Below are 13,110 nucleotides of genomic sequence, written 5' to 3'. Positions count from 1 at the left end.
TCCTCCTTCGGAATAAAGAAATATTTTCCTTATCCTGTGCATGGTCCCTTATTGCTGACTGCAGTCTGACTTCGTATGTTTGTTTTACTGGTTTTGTTTTCCAATGTAGACCTCCGGTTCAGGTTGCATTTTTGATAATAAGTTTAATATGACATTTAGCAAAGCAAATAGGAGTAGTGCAAGGGGGAATATGCCATGTTCCTTCAAAGCAGTTCACTATTCTGGACCCCACCTGCATCCAGCTCTCACCTGTTGCTTCAAGTATGTCTTTGTGCACAGGTCATTGTCATGGTCACTCATTGCAGCCAAGTATTTCTGCAGCCGTAACCACATTGAGTGCCACTAGGAACAGCTTATTGCCCCAAAGAGAATGGGATTCACTTGTGTAATGATTTTCCAGTTAAAAAAAACAAACAGATGTTGTTACAATTCTCATTCTTTCAACTATATGAACTCTGTGGCAAAGGGGAATGGTGGAGTGACAAGTGATGATGATAACTGGCAGCAGGCAAATGATGATAACTGGCAATCTTTCACAGAGGCAACTTTGAGACTGGTGGTTGATCTTTTTCTTTAAAATGAACAGTTCTGAAGTCCTGTAACTGAGTAAACCTTTTTCAGATAACAATACTCAAATTTTTTCACAAGAAGGAGCCAAAAGGTGCCTTAAATACTGCAGGCTCCGAAACAAACAACAAATAATGAAAAAAAATCCCAGGAGCATGGAATGTGCACACCTTTAAGATCAGGGACCGAGCTCAAGGCATCAGAAAAGAGCAGCTCTTGTCTCTTTTCACAGAAAAGCAAGAGCACATCTACTGTGATCTTACCAATGGGTCCACAACCAACCCAACCTCAGTGCAGACCCATGCCAAGCAGGGCTGCATCATTGTGACAACATTTTCTCAATCATTGTTCCCACAATGCTGCATCTCACTTCCAGTGAGCTTTGTTGCTCGAATGCATCTAATCCATAGGATAAATGGGAAGTTGTTCAGCCTGAGTCACATCCAGTACAAAACCAAAATCACCCCAACCTTAATAAGCTGTAGTACTCAAGTGACAAAAGCAGAAAATATTAGAAACCCCCAGCAGGTCAGGCAGCATCTGTGGAAAGAAAAACTGTTAATGTTTCAGGTCCAGGATTGGGAAAGTGAGAAAACAATTTTGTTCTAGGTAGCAGAGAAAGTGAGGGAGGGATGAATTGAAAAAGAAAATCCCTGATAGCACGAGATCAAATAACTAAATATGGCAGTTAAATAGAATTAAGATCAGATTATGATTCTTTGTGTAATGTGTTGCAAATGGCAAGGCTGTGGGACATTTCCAGCAGGCCAGACTGTACAAAAGAAGAAAGAAGAATGAATACCCTTGTGTGTGTGCACATTCAGATTTCCAAGACATTGTCAATTCATTCATTGAAGTATATGAGGGAACGGCCTTACATTCAACATTCACAAAACAGAGGTCCTCTCCAACCTGCCCCCATTATACAGTAACACCCTCCAAAAAGGTCCACTACAAGACCTCGGAAAATAAAGACTGGTTCCCAAATGTCATGAATCATCTTTCATCAAGATGAATATTTCTCATCTTTATTCACCAAGGAAAAGGACGTTCAATGATGGTCTGGGAAGGACGTGTGGATAATCTGGAAAATGTCAGCATTAGGAAGGAGGTGTTAGAGGTTGTGGGTGCATAAGTGTTGCTAAGTCCCCAGGGCTAGATGAGATCTATCCCAATTCACAATGGGAAGCAAGGAGGAGACAGCTGGGGCCCTGATGGAAATTTTTGCATCTTCATTAGCTACAGATGAGTTGCCAGGAGACTGGAGGATAGCTAATGTTGTTCCTTTATTTAAAAAATACAACCGGGATAAGCCAGGTAACTATACACTGGTGAGCTTTATGTCAGTGGTAGGGAAATTATTAGAGAAAATCCTAAGGGATGGAATTTATTTACATTTGGAATGGCAGGGGCTGATCAGGGATAGTCAGTATTGCTTTGTGCGGGGGAAATCCTGTCTCACTAGTTTGATTGAGTTTTTTGAGGCAGTAAGTTTTAACAGTGATGAAAGTGGGGCAACAGATGTGTCTATATGGACGTTAGATAGGCACTTGATAAGGTCCCGCATAGTAGGCTAATCCTGAATGTTAAGGTACATGGAATCCCTGGAGCATTGGCTAATTGGATCCAAAACTGCTTTGGTGATAGCAGGAGAGAGTAGTTGTGGAAGGATGCCTTTCTGATTAAAAGTCTGACCAGTGGTGTACCACAGGGAACAGTGCTGGGAGCCTTGTTGTTTATCCCTTAGGATTCTCTCAAATAACTTCCCTACCATTGACATAAGGCTCACCGGCCTGTAGTTACCTGGCATATTAATGACTTAGATGTGAATGTAGTAGGTTTGATTAGTAAGTTTGCAGATGACATGAAAGTTGATGGTGTTGTGGACAGTGAGGAAGGTTGTCTACTGCAGGATATAGACCAGATGGAAAGGTGGATAAAGCATAGGCAGATGGAATTTAATCCTGACAAATGTGAGGTGAATCATTTTGGAAGTCAAATAGGGATAAGGACATATACAGTAAATGGTAGGGCACTAAGGAATGTTGATGAACAGGGAGACCTTGGAGATCAAGTCCATAGTTTCCTGAAGGTGGCAACAGAGGTGGATAGGTGGTGAAGAAGGCATATGGCATGCTTGCCTTCATTGGTCAGGGCATAAAATATAAAAGTTAGGATGCTATGTTGCAACTTTACAAAACACTGGTTAGATGGCACGGAGTACCGTTCTGGTCACTTCACTACAAAAATGATGTGACTGCGCTGGAGATTGTGTAGAGGAGATTCACCAGGATGTTGCCTGGACTGGAGGACTTCAGTTATGGGGAGAGACTGGACAGGCTGGGCTTGTTTTCCATGGGAATGGGAATAGTGTAGATGGCTAAAGAGGTCTGTGGATGTGGTGGGCTGAGGGGCCCATTTCTGTGCTGTACGACTCTGTGACTCTAGAACTGGAATGAAACCAAGTCATCCTCAATCCTGAGGACTGTCTAAGAAGATGACAGTGCAAGCAAATCAAGCTGAGCACAACAGCTTTCAATAAAGCAAAGCACAAGCACATTGCCTACCAAATGTCTGGTATGAATGGAATCCCAGAACAATTGAGCAAAGCAGCAGGCCCAGAGGCTATCAAAGTTTTTCATGGAGTCATTGAGCCTATATGTATCAGAACAGAAGAAATGCCTGAACTCTAAGAATGCCACTACTGTATCAGTGGTTAAAAATAAAGACAGCAAAACTGACTGTGAAAACTACAGAAGCATTTTGCATCCTTTTGAATAGACAGTACAAACCTACCTGAGAAGAATCTTGCCAGATGCTTGGTGTGGCTTTCAACCAGACTGGAGCGCTGTCGACATGATTTTAGCACTAAAGTCGTTCTATGAAAAATGTATACAGCCAAACCTATATGCATTCAGTGATGACCAAAACCCTCAGTATGTTCAACAGAGGGTCTGTGAATTATTCTACATAAACTGGGTTTATTAAGAAATTCATGACCATATGACTCACCAAGTTCCCTCCAATGGTGTCTTTTCTGGGCATGTTCACAATTTCAAATGGAAAAAGCAAGATTTTATACTTGCCCAGTGTATTCAACTTGTTCTTTACAAATGGCCTTATTCATGCCACTACAAACAGATTTTTGCATGGGGATCTGAGTCAGGGCAAAGGAAAGAGAGACTGGCCATACAAACACTATATGGCAGTTTGCAATGCGTGGCACCATGCAAATGGCTCAGGTTGAGTTTCACTGGCTGTCTGTGACAATATCAGCATGCAATTTAAAGCATGATCAATAAATTGTCTCCAGGCTGCATGTGAAGGGCACCACAGAATGACAATACCAAACAGCATGGCTTTTGGCATCCCAAGCCCATGGTGAAGACAACACTGTATGTCAGAGTTCAAGGTCACAGGTATAAAACTACAGTGTCAGAGATGGACTAACAAGATGTTTAATGGTGGTATGGATTTTTTTGTTGGGTTTCCAATATTTTACCTTTAATAGGTCACGTGTTTTTTAGGGAGAGCAGCTGAATGTTCTTCAAGAGTGGCACTGCTACTTGGGAAAACTAAACCCTCTGGCTTGATTGAGTCAATTGATTTTCAGCAGAGTCACTGCACTGCCTCAATCCACAGTCCCTCTCCCACAGGTCCAGCAATCAATGAAGTACAATTATTGCATCTATCACAGACATATTGGTCTCTGACAGCTTGTCATCTGTTCTTTTCACTGTGTTTTTCTTCCAATTTAATGCTCCTCTCTTGGACTGTGACCCAGCAGTCATTCACTGTCTAAGATTGCCACATACAAAGCGATTAAGCAATGGGAATGAAGCCAAGGGAGTGGGGGTAGGTTTAAGGAAGAGCTGCTGGTGGGAACGGAATGGAGGAGTAACAGGGGCAAGTGTGGAAGGCTGCTGAGAGAAGATGTGACGGAAACTTAAAAAGTTATGTGAAAGTGCAGCCATCCAACATCAACTTATAACATTGTTGGAGAATGGAATTGGAATTGTAATTGGTTTATTATTGTCACTTTTACCAAGGTACAGTGAAAAACTTGTCTTGCATATCATTCATACAGATCATTTCATTACACAGTGCATTGAGGTAGTACAAGGTAAAACAATACAGAATGCAGAATAAGGTGTCACAGCTACAGAGAAAGTGCAGTGCAGGTAAACAATAAGGTGCAAGGTCATAATGAGGCAGATTGTGAGGTCAAGAGTCCATCTTATCATACTAGGGAACTGTTCAATACTCTTATAAGAGTGGGATAGAAGCCTCGAGCCTGGTGGTATGTGCTTTCAGGCTTTTGTTTGGGATAGGGGAGAAAAGAAAATGTCCCGGGTGGGTGGGTCTTTGATTATGCTGGCTGATTTACGGAGGCAGAAAGAAATATAGACAGAGTCCATGGAAGGGAAGCTGGTTTCTGTGATGTGCTGAGCTGTGTCTACAACTCTACAGTTTCTTCTGGTCCTGGACAGAGCAGTTGCCATACCAAGCCGTGATGCATCCAGATAGGATGCTTTCTATGGTGCATCTATAAGAATTGGTGAGGGTCAACAAGGACCTGACAAATTTCTTTAGCCTCCTGAGGAAGTAGAAGTCCTGGTGAGCTTTCTTGGCCATGGCATCTATGTGATTGGACCAGGACAGGCTAATGATCATGTTCACTCCTAGGAACTTGAAGCTCTCAACCCTCTTGATCTCAGCACCGTTGATGTAGACAGGAACATGTGCACCACCCTCCTTCCTGAAGTCAATGACCAGTTCTGTTGTTTTGCTGACATTGAGGGAAAGGTTGTTGTCATGACACCATATCACTGAACTCTCTATCTCCTTCCTGTACCCCGACTCATCATTATTTGAGATACGGCCCACTATAGTGATGTCATCTGCAAATGGTACTATGAAGTTTCTTTACAGACAATCAGCTACAGTCATCTAGAACTATCAATGTTATCTACTTCAAGAAAAAATAGGAAATGAAATCTGCCCACAAGATTTCTTAGACCATTCTAAGAGGTTTCCAACATCTGTGAATTTCATCTAATTGCAATGGGACAGAGTTGTTAAGAACAGAAAACTGCTATTCCTATCTGCCCTGTTTCAGGAAATGCAATGCCTCTCTACATTCAGCATATTGCAGTGATGTTTTGCATGTCTGAATGTGGCTTGTCCATACCGCTCTGTACTGAATGTCATATTTTCAATGTAAACAAAATATACTGGAAATACTCAGCAGGTCAGGCAATATCTACAGAGAATTGTATTGATAAAAAGTTTTCAAACTGAAATGTAAACTGTATTTCTCTTCCCACAGATGCTGTCCAACTGCTGAATGTTTCCAACATACTCATAGACTCATACAGTTATACAGCATGGAAACAGGCCCTTCAGACCAACAGATCCATGCCGACCAAGATGTCCCATTCAAGCTGGTCCGATTTTCCACTGTTTGGCCCATAACCTTCTAAACCTTTCCAATCCATGCACTTGCCCTATTCTATTTTTATTTCAGATTTCCAGCATCTAGTTTTTTGACTGTCATATTTCCGAGTGTGCTGATGATACAAAATGAGGTAGGGATTATGAGTAGGGAGGAGGATACAAAATGATGTGGATATAGACAACCTGAGTGGGTGAGTAGAGAACATGGCAGATGGAATATAATGTGAAAAAATGTGAAGTTATCAAATTTGGTGTACAAAACAGACATGCAGAGTATTTTTTAAATGTTGAGAGATTCAATAATATTGAGATTCAAAGTGACCTGGGTTTCCTTGAACACAAGTCCCTGGAAGTGACATTCATGTACAGCAAATGATTAGGAAAATAAATAGTATATTGCCATTTACATGAGAAGATTTAAGTACAGGGGTAAAAGTGTCCTACACCAATTATAATGGTCTTTGGTGAGACTGCTTGTGGAGTATAGCATACAGTTTTGGTCTCCTTAGCTAAGATAGATATACTTATCATAGAGGAAGTGCAGCTAAGGTTCACTAGAGTTCCTCCAGGGATGGGGGTGGGGTTTGCCATACAAGAAGAGAGTGAGTAGATTAGGCCTGTGTTCTCTAGAGTTTAGAAGAATAAGAGAAGATTTAACTGACAACATTATTACAGAGCTCAATAGGCTACAGGCTAGGAGAATGTTTCCTTTGAGGAGTTTACAACCAGGCAGTCACAGTTTCAGAATAAAGGGAAGGCCATTTAGGACCAATATGAGGAGAAATCTCTTCACCAAAAGGTGATGACTCTTTGGAATTCTCTGCCTAAGAGGGTAGTGGAGGGTCAGTCACTAAGTCCGTTCAAAATAGTGACTGATAGATTTTTGAACATTAAGGAAAGCAAAGGAAATGGGGTTGGGGCAGGAAAATGATGCTTATGTAGAAGATCAGCCATGAGCTTGATGAAGTGGAGCAGTCAGGGGCAGGTGGCTGCTCATACATGCAAAAAGCTGGTGAGACTGGAGTCCATCGGGTGAATAAAGTTTAGCCCACACGCCAGGCTGGGCAGTCAGTGTGGCTGCAACCCGTGCTTAATCCCTCATCCACTCCTCGCCACTCCCACCTTATGCATGCCACCCTTACATTCCCTCCACCTCATTAACTTTGCCCTCCACCCACATCACTTGTTCCAGCTGCAGTCACTGTTCTATCCCCTCATCCATCCTCACACTCACCCTTACCAACTCTATGCATGGTAGTACAGTGGTTAGCATGACGCTATTACAGCGCCAGTGACCCGGGTTCAATTCCTGCCGCTGTCTGTATGGAGTTTGTACGTTCTCCCTGTGTCTGTGTGGGTTTCTTCCGGGTGCTCCGGTTTTCTCCCATGTTCCAAAGACGTATGGGTTAGGAAGTTGTGGGCATGCTATGTTGGTGCCGGAAGCGTGGCGACACTTGCGGGCTGCCCCCAGAACACTCTAGGCAAAAGATGCATGTGTAAAAAACTGAACTGGTCATTTTATTGTAATTACCATTTGTTAAGATTATCAAGAGAAGTTAGATATCACTAGATCAAAGGAAAGGCATGTAACACTGCCCAAAGAAGTAAAATGAACTGACACCAAACGTCAACTGTCCATTCCCCCATTGATGCTGCCTGACCTGCCAAGTTATCCAAATTAAACTTCATTTGCCATTCCTCAGACCACTTACTCAGTTGATCAAGATCCCAATGTAATTTTTGATAATCTTCTTCACTGTCCACTATACTAACTATTTAAGTTCATCTGCAGACTTACTAACCATGCTTTGTATATTCTTATACAAATCGTTGATATAGATGACAAACATCAACGGACCCAGCACCGACCCCCCGAGGCATACCACTAGTCACGGGCCTCCAGTACTAGAAACAACCTTCCACTATCACCCTCTGCTTCCATCCAGCTAATTGTGTATCCAATCAGCCAACTCTCCCTGGATTCCATGCAATCTAACCATCCACAGCAGCCTACCGTATGGAACCTTATCAAAGACCTTACTGAAGTCCATAAAACCACATCTACCACCTTGCCCTCATTGACTTTCTTGGTCACGTCATCAAAAAAGCTCAATCGAAGAGTGTTGATGTACTGAGGGACCTTGGGCTGCAGGTTCATAGTTTCCTAAAAATAGTGAAAAAGGCATTTGATGTGCTTACCTCCATAGGCTGAGGCATTGCGTTTAAGAATTGGGATGTTATTGCAGCTGGAGAAAACATTGGCTGGACCGCAGTACTGTGTACAGTTCTGGTTGACACACCACAGGAATGATGTGGTAGCAATACAGAGAGTGTACAAAAGAGATTCACTGGGATGTTGTTTGAAATGGAGGGCTGTGGCTAGAAGGAGAGATTGAATAGGCTGCTGCCTGTAAGGAGTTTGTATGTTCTCCCCGTGTCTGCGTAGGTTTCCTCCGGATGCTCCGGTTTCCTCCCACATTCCAAAGACGTACAGGTTAGGAAGTTGTGGGCATGCTATGTTGGCGCCGGAAGCGTGGCGACACTTGCGGGCTGCCCCCAGAACACTCTATGCAAAAGATGCATTTCACTGTGTGTTTCGATGTACATGTGACAAATAAATATCTTGTATCTTGTGTTGCTCCAGATTCCAGCATCTGCAGTCTCTGGTGTCTTCATTTTACTACTTCACTGCAAGGTCTCTTCGAGGTATGTCCACTTTGAAGATGTTTCCCTCCTCTCTTCGACGATGGTTCTGCGAGACCCTCTCTTACTGCTCCCCTTAAATGATTTCTACTGCTGTCCTGCTCTTCAATGCAGGGATGATGTTACCCTGGTCTGGGTGACTAGAACCAGTGATCACAGACCCCAAAGAAGTGGTCAACCACTCAAGAGAAAGATAGGAATTTCTTCAGCCAGACGTTGGTGAATCTTTGGAATTCTCTACCCAAGAGGGCCATGGAGGTCAGTCACTAATTGCAATCAACACAATGATTGGTTGATTTTTGGATATTAGGGAAACCAGAGCCAAGAAGTTTCTTTTGCCCTCAAAGACCAACTGCTTAGTTGGAGACTATGACCCCTGATTCTAGACTCCCTCGACATCTACCCTGTCAAGTCCTATAAGAGTCTTCTACCTTTCTACAGGGAAAAAACTTGGGAGTGGGGCTAATTATATACAGTAGTTCTACCAAACCATGCCACAGTAGATCAAGTGGTATCCTTCTATGCTACATCATTCTCTCTGCCAATCATAAATTGTTTGTCACTTTTTCTTGAAAACAACAGTCTGCACTTCAAAAGAAGTTAAATAGCTTTGAAACATTCTGAGAATGTAATAGTTGCTGGATAAATGCATAATATTTTATTTTCAATTGCTTTACCTTAACTCTGCTAGATATGTATTTGGAATGAGTCTTGATACTCTTTGCACCCCTGTCCAATACTACAGCAGTAGGAATTGAACCACTTGTAAAACCATCTTCATGTATTCTGTGGGTCTGGTCTATAAATTACAATATTTTGTTACCTTTTATTCATTGCTTTCTCACATTGGAGAATGCAAATGACTACAAATATCCCAGGATGCTTTTTACCTCATGTCCTTAATTCAGTTCCATTCACTGTACATTTATGAGGCACATTCTTGGCCTGTGTGAAACTTTTAGGAATTCTCAGTGTTAAGTATCATTAGTTGTGTGTTTAGCTAATGGTAAAAGCAGCTGTTTTTTGCAATCTTTAGTTGCTTCCTCCTTCTCTATTTCCTGTTTTAGTACTGTCAACAAGCCTGTTTAGCAATTGGTTTGTATATTGAGGTTAAAAATAATATGGATCCTACTGCTAATCTCATGCAGAACTCTGTTCAACACCTGTTCCTGTTCTGACATTTTACCTTTCGTTGATAGTCTCTGTTTCCTATTTTTAACCTATTTTATTAGGTTCTATTCTAGATTCCTGTGACTTCTAGCCTACTTTTAGATCACAACTTTGACATAGGTATTGAGATTAAATAAACAATCTCAGGGAGTTCCATGGAGTCAAATATGTTGAAATTTATCAGAGCTACTAAATACATATTGCATAAGAAATAAAAGCATAAGAAATAGGAGCAGGAGGAGGCCATTCAGCCCCTTAAGCCTGCTCTACCATTCAATAAGATCATCATTGATCTTCTACCTCAAATAGCATTTTCCTCCACTATGCCCTTATGGTTTCATCCTTTTAATATCCATAAATCTATTGATCTCTGTTTTGAATGAGCTCAGTGACTGATTATCATGATGGCTGTTCTTTACACAATTATTAATGTACAGGTTTCTGCCCAGCCTGGTCTTCAGAACAGAGTCCTTCATTTAACTATATGATGTCACATTTGGGTTAGCTTAGTCCACCATTTATTTTTCAAGTATTTTACTGTCTATACTGGTATCATGTTTAACTTGCTCCCTGACCATTCTTTATCTGTTCTGATACTGGTTGATTGTTTAATTATCATGTTCAGTGTCTTTCGGTAAAGTCATCATTTGATCACTCTTTACCAATCTAATATCCTTTTAGGCTAATTGCCTCTCAAAGACCTCACCTCCCTTTGATTGTCCACGGGTATTCCCCAGCTGCTGTGTGGAGGAGCGCTGGCAGCTACATTCACAAAAAAACTGACCTCTTCATGATAAGGATCTTTAGAGGAAAATGCATATATTTATTGGCATAGTCAAGGTTCCAACCTAGCAGGGAGAATTGAATTTGACATTAAGTCCTTGAGTATAATCTATAAAATAAATTTAATGAGTCTGCTCTGTCAACAGGGAACCTTGTTTTCTGCAATGAGTTATAACTCCTGGTTTACAAAGCCCTGTAAAATGAAAGCCCAAAGTTTTCTGGTCTGTGGACAGTTAAGGCTTGCAGTCAGCTGTGTGTACGGTGGTTTGTTGATAATCTGAGGAAAATGTGGGCACCAGCGAAGGTAGCATGAGGAACATTGGCTGCAGAGAAAACAACAACACACAAATGGGGAGAAAGCCATCTGTCGGTATTGGGATTGGTTTATTATTGTCACTTGTACCGAGGTACAGTGAAAAGCTTGTCTTACAAACCGATCGTACAGGTCAATTCATTACACAGTGCAGTTACATTGAGTTAGGACAGAGTGCATTGATGTAGTACAGGTAAAAACAATAACAGTACAGAGTAAAGTGTCACAGCTACAGAGAAAGTGCAGTGCAATAAGGTGCAAGGTCACAACAAGGTAGATCGTGAGGTCAGAGTCCATCTCATTGTATAAAGGAATCGTTCAATAGTCTTATCACAGTGGGGTAGAAGCTGTCCTTAAGTCTGGTGGTACGTGCCCTCAGGCTCCTGTATCTTCTACCCGATGGAAGAGGAGAGAAGAGAGAATGTTCTGGGTGGGTGGGGTCTTTGATTATGCTGGCTGCTTCACCAAGACAACGAGAGGTAGAGACAGAGTTCAAGGAGGGGAGGCTAGTGTCCGTGATGTGCTGGGCTGTGTCCACAACTCTACAGTTTCTTGCGGTCCTGGGCAGAGCAGTTGCAGTACCAAGCCGTGATACATCCAGATAGGATGCTTTCTATGGTGCATCTGTAAAAGTTGGTGAGAGTCAAAGGGGACAAACTAAATTCCTTTAGCCTCCTGATGAAGTAGAGGCGCTGGTGAGCTTTCTTGGCCATGACATCTATGTGACTTGACCAGAACAGGCTGTTGGTGATGTTCACTCTCAGGAACTTGTTGCTTCCTAGAGATAAATTCTAATCACTTATGTCTGAAACTTGGTTGATTTAATTACGAGATATACACTAATCAACTGTTTTCATGTTTATCTCCAAGGAGAACTGCAGTGTTGTGCTCTCTATGGTGGATGTGCTAGTGTCTCAAGTAAGGTTTACTGTAAGGACTGAATCCCAAAACTATGTTTTAGCTCCATTAGGATACAGTGGATTTGACTACTGCAGTCTGACTACAACCATCACTCATCCTCCTTCTGAATTAATATTTGAAATTCAACTAGGGAATGTAGATCCCATTGTCAGTGCTGAGAGACAGGCAACTTTTGTGCATCAGGTTAATTTTAAGTGTTAGATGTGGTTTAGCAGAAAGTTGTATTTTTAAATGCACCTGTCATCTATGTGCTGATAGTTTTGATAACTACTTGACTTGAATATGGTAAATGTGGGAAGTTTTAGCTGATGATTTGCCTTCCAATAACCCTGGACCTGGTCCATTGTTAATTCCTGTGAATGAAGAATTCCTACATCCTCCCATTTTTCTAGCTACGTAACATCAGCTCTTATAACCATATGATAAATCCAAGTAATGGTCAAATGGAAAACCGTCTACCAGTTAAGGATGCCAATACATTTCTATCCAAAACCATTTAATAACCTGGGAAAAATGTCTGGCCTCCATCCTGGACTTCTGGATGAGAGATATTTCCATGGGTCATGGTGATAAACTCCTTCACCAAGGAATCAAGACATTCTGAATACAACCTTCAGAACAGCAACCTGAAGCTCAGAGCGAGGAAACCCCAAAGAGAAAAGATCACAACTATTGGCATTCTGACAATGCACCACGGACCAGACAACATTTGAAAGACAAAGAAGGATTAGCAGCACCCCGCACAAAACTATTAGCTGCACTTCTTTCTGTTGAGGGACTTGCTGCTTTGATCTAGCTGCTTCTGTTCTCATAATTAACACAGTCATTCAAACTTGGGAATTAGAGAGGGAGTAGCCTCTACTTATTGGAACAAGAGTGAGACAAGAACTAGGGGCATGAGTGATGCTGAAGGAAAAATCTGGCTAGCAGCCAAATCTAATTAAAAACAAATTTATTGAGCTGAAGTCGCCTGTGATTATCACATCAAATGAGAATTAGCATCTGCAGTGTTAAAAGGCTTTAAATAAACTACAGTTCTGAGCGCACAATTGGTGTCCTGCGCTCCATTGCTTCCCACCCTGTATTTGTGCACTTCACACGCACTAATTTGAAAGGACATCTTTATTCCCAATGGCAGGAATCACAATCATTACTCAAATGGTGAGTTACTGCACTGTGATTACTTTGACACTCCA

Source organism: Pristis pectinata, chromosome 8 (assembly GCF_009764475.1).
Source record: "Pristis pectinata isolate sPriPec2 chromosome 8, sPriPec2.1.pri, whole genome shotgun sequence".
Classification (NCBI taxonomy): domain Eukaryota; kingdom Metazoa; phylum Chordata; class Chondrichthyes; order Rhinopristiformes; family Pristidae; genus Pristis; species Pristis pectinata.
The sequence above is the reverse complement of the archived record's forward strand: the minus strand, read 5'-3'. Positions refer to the sequence as shown.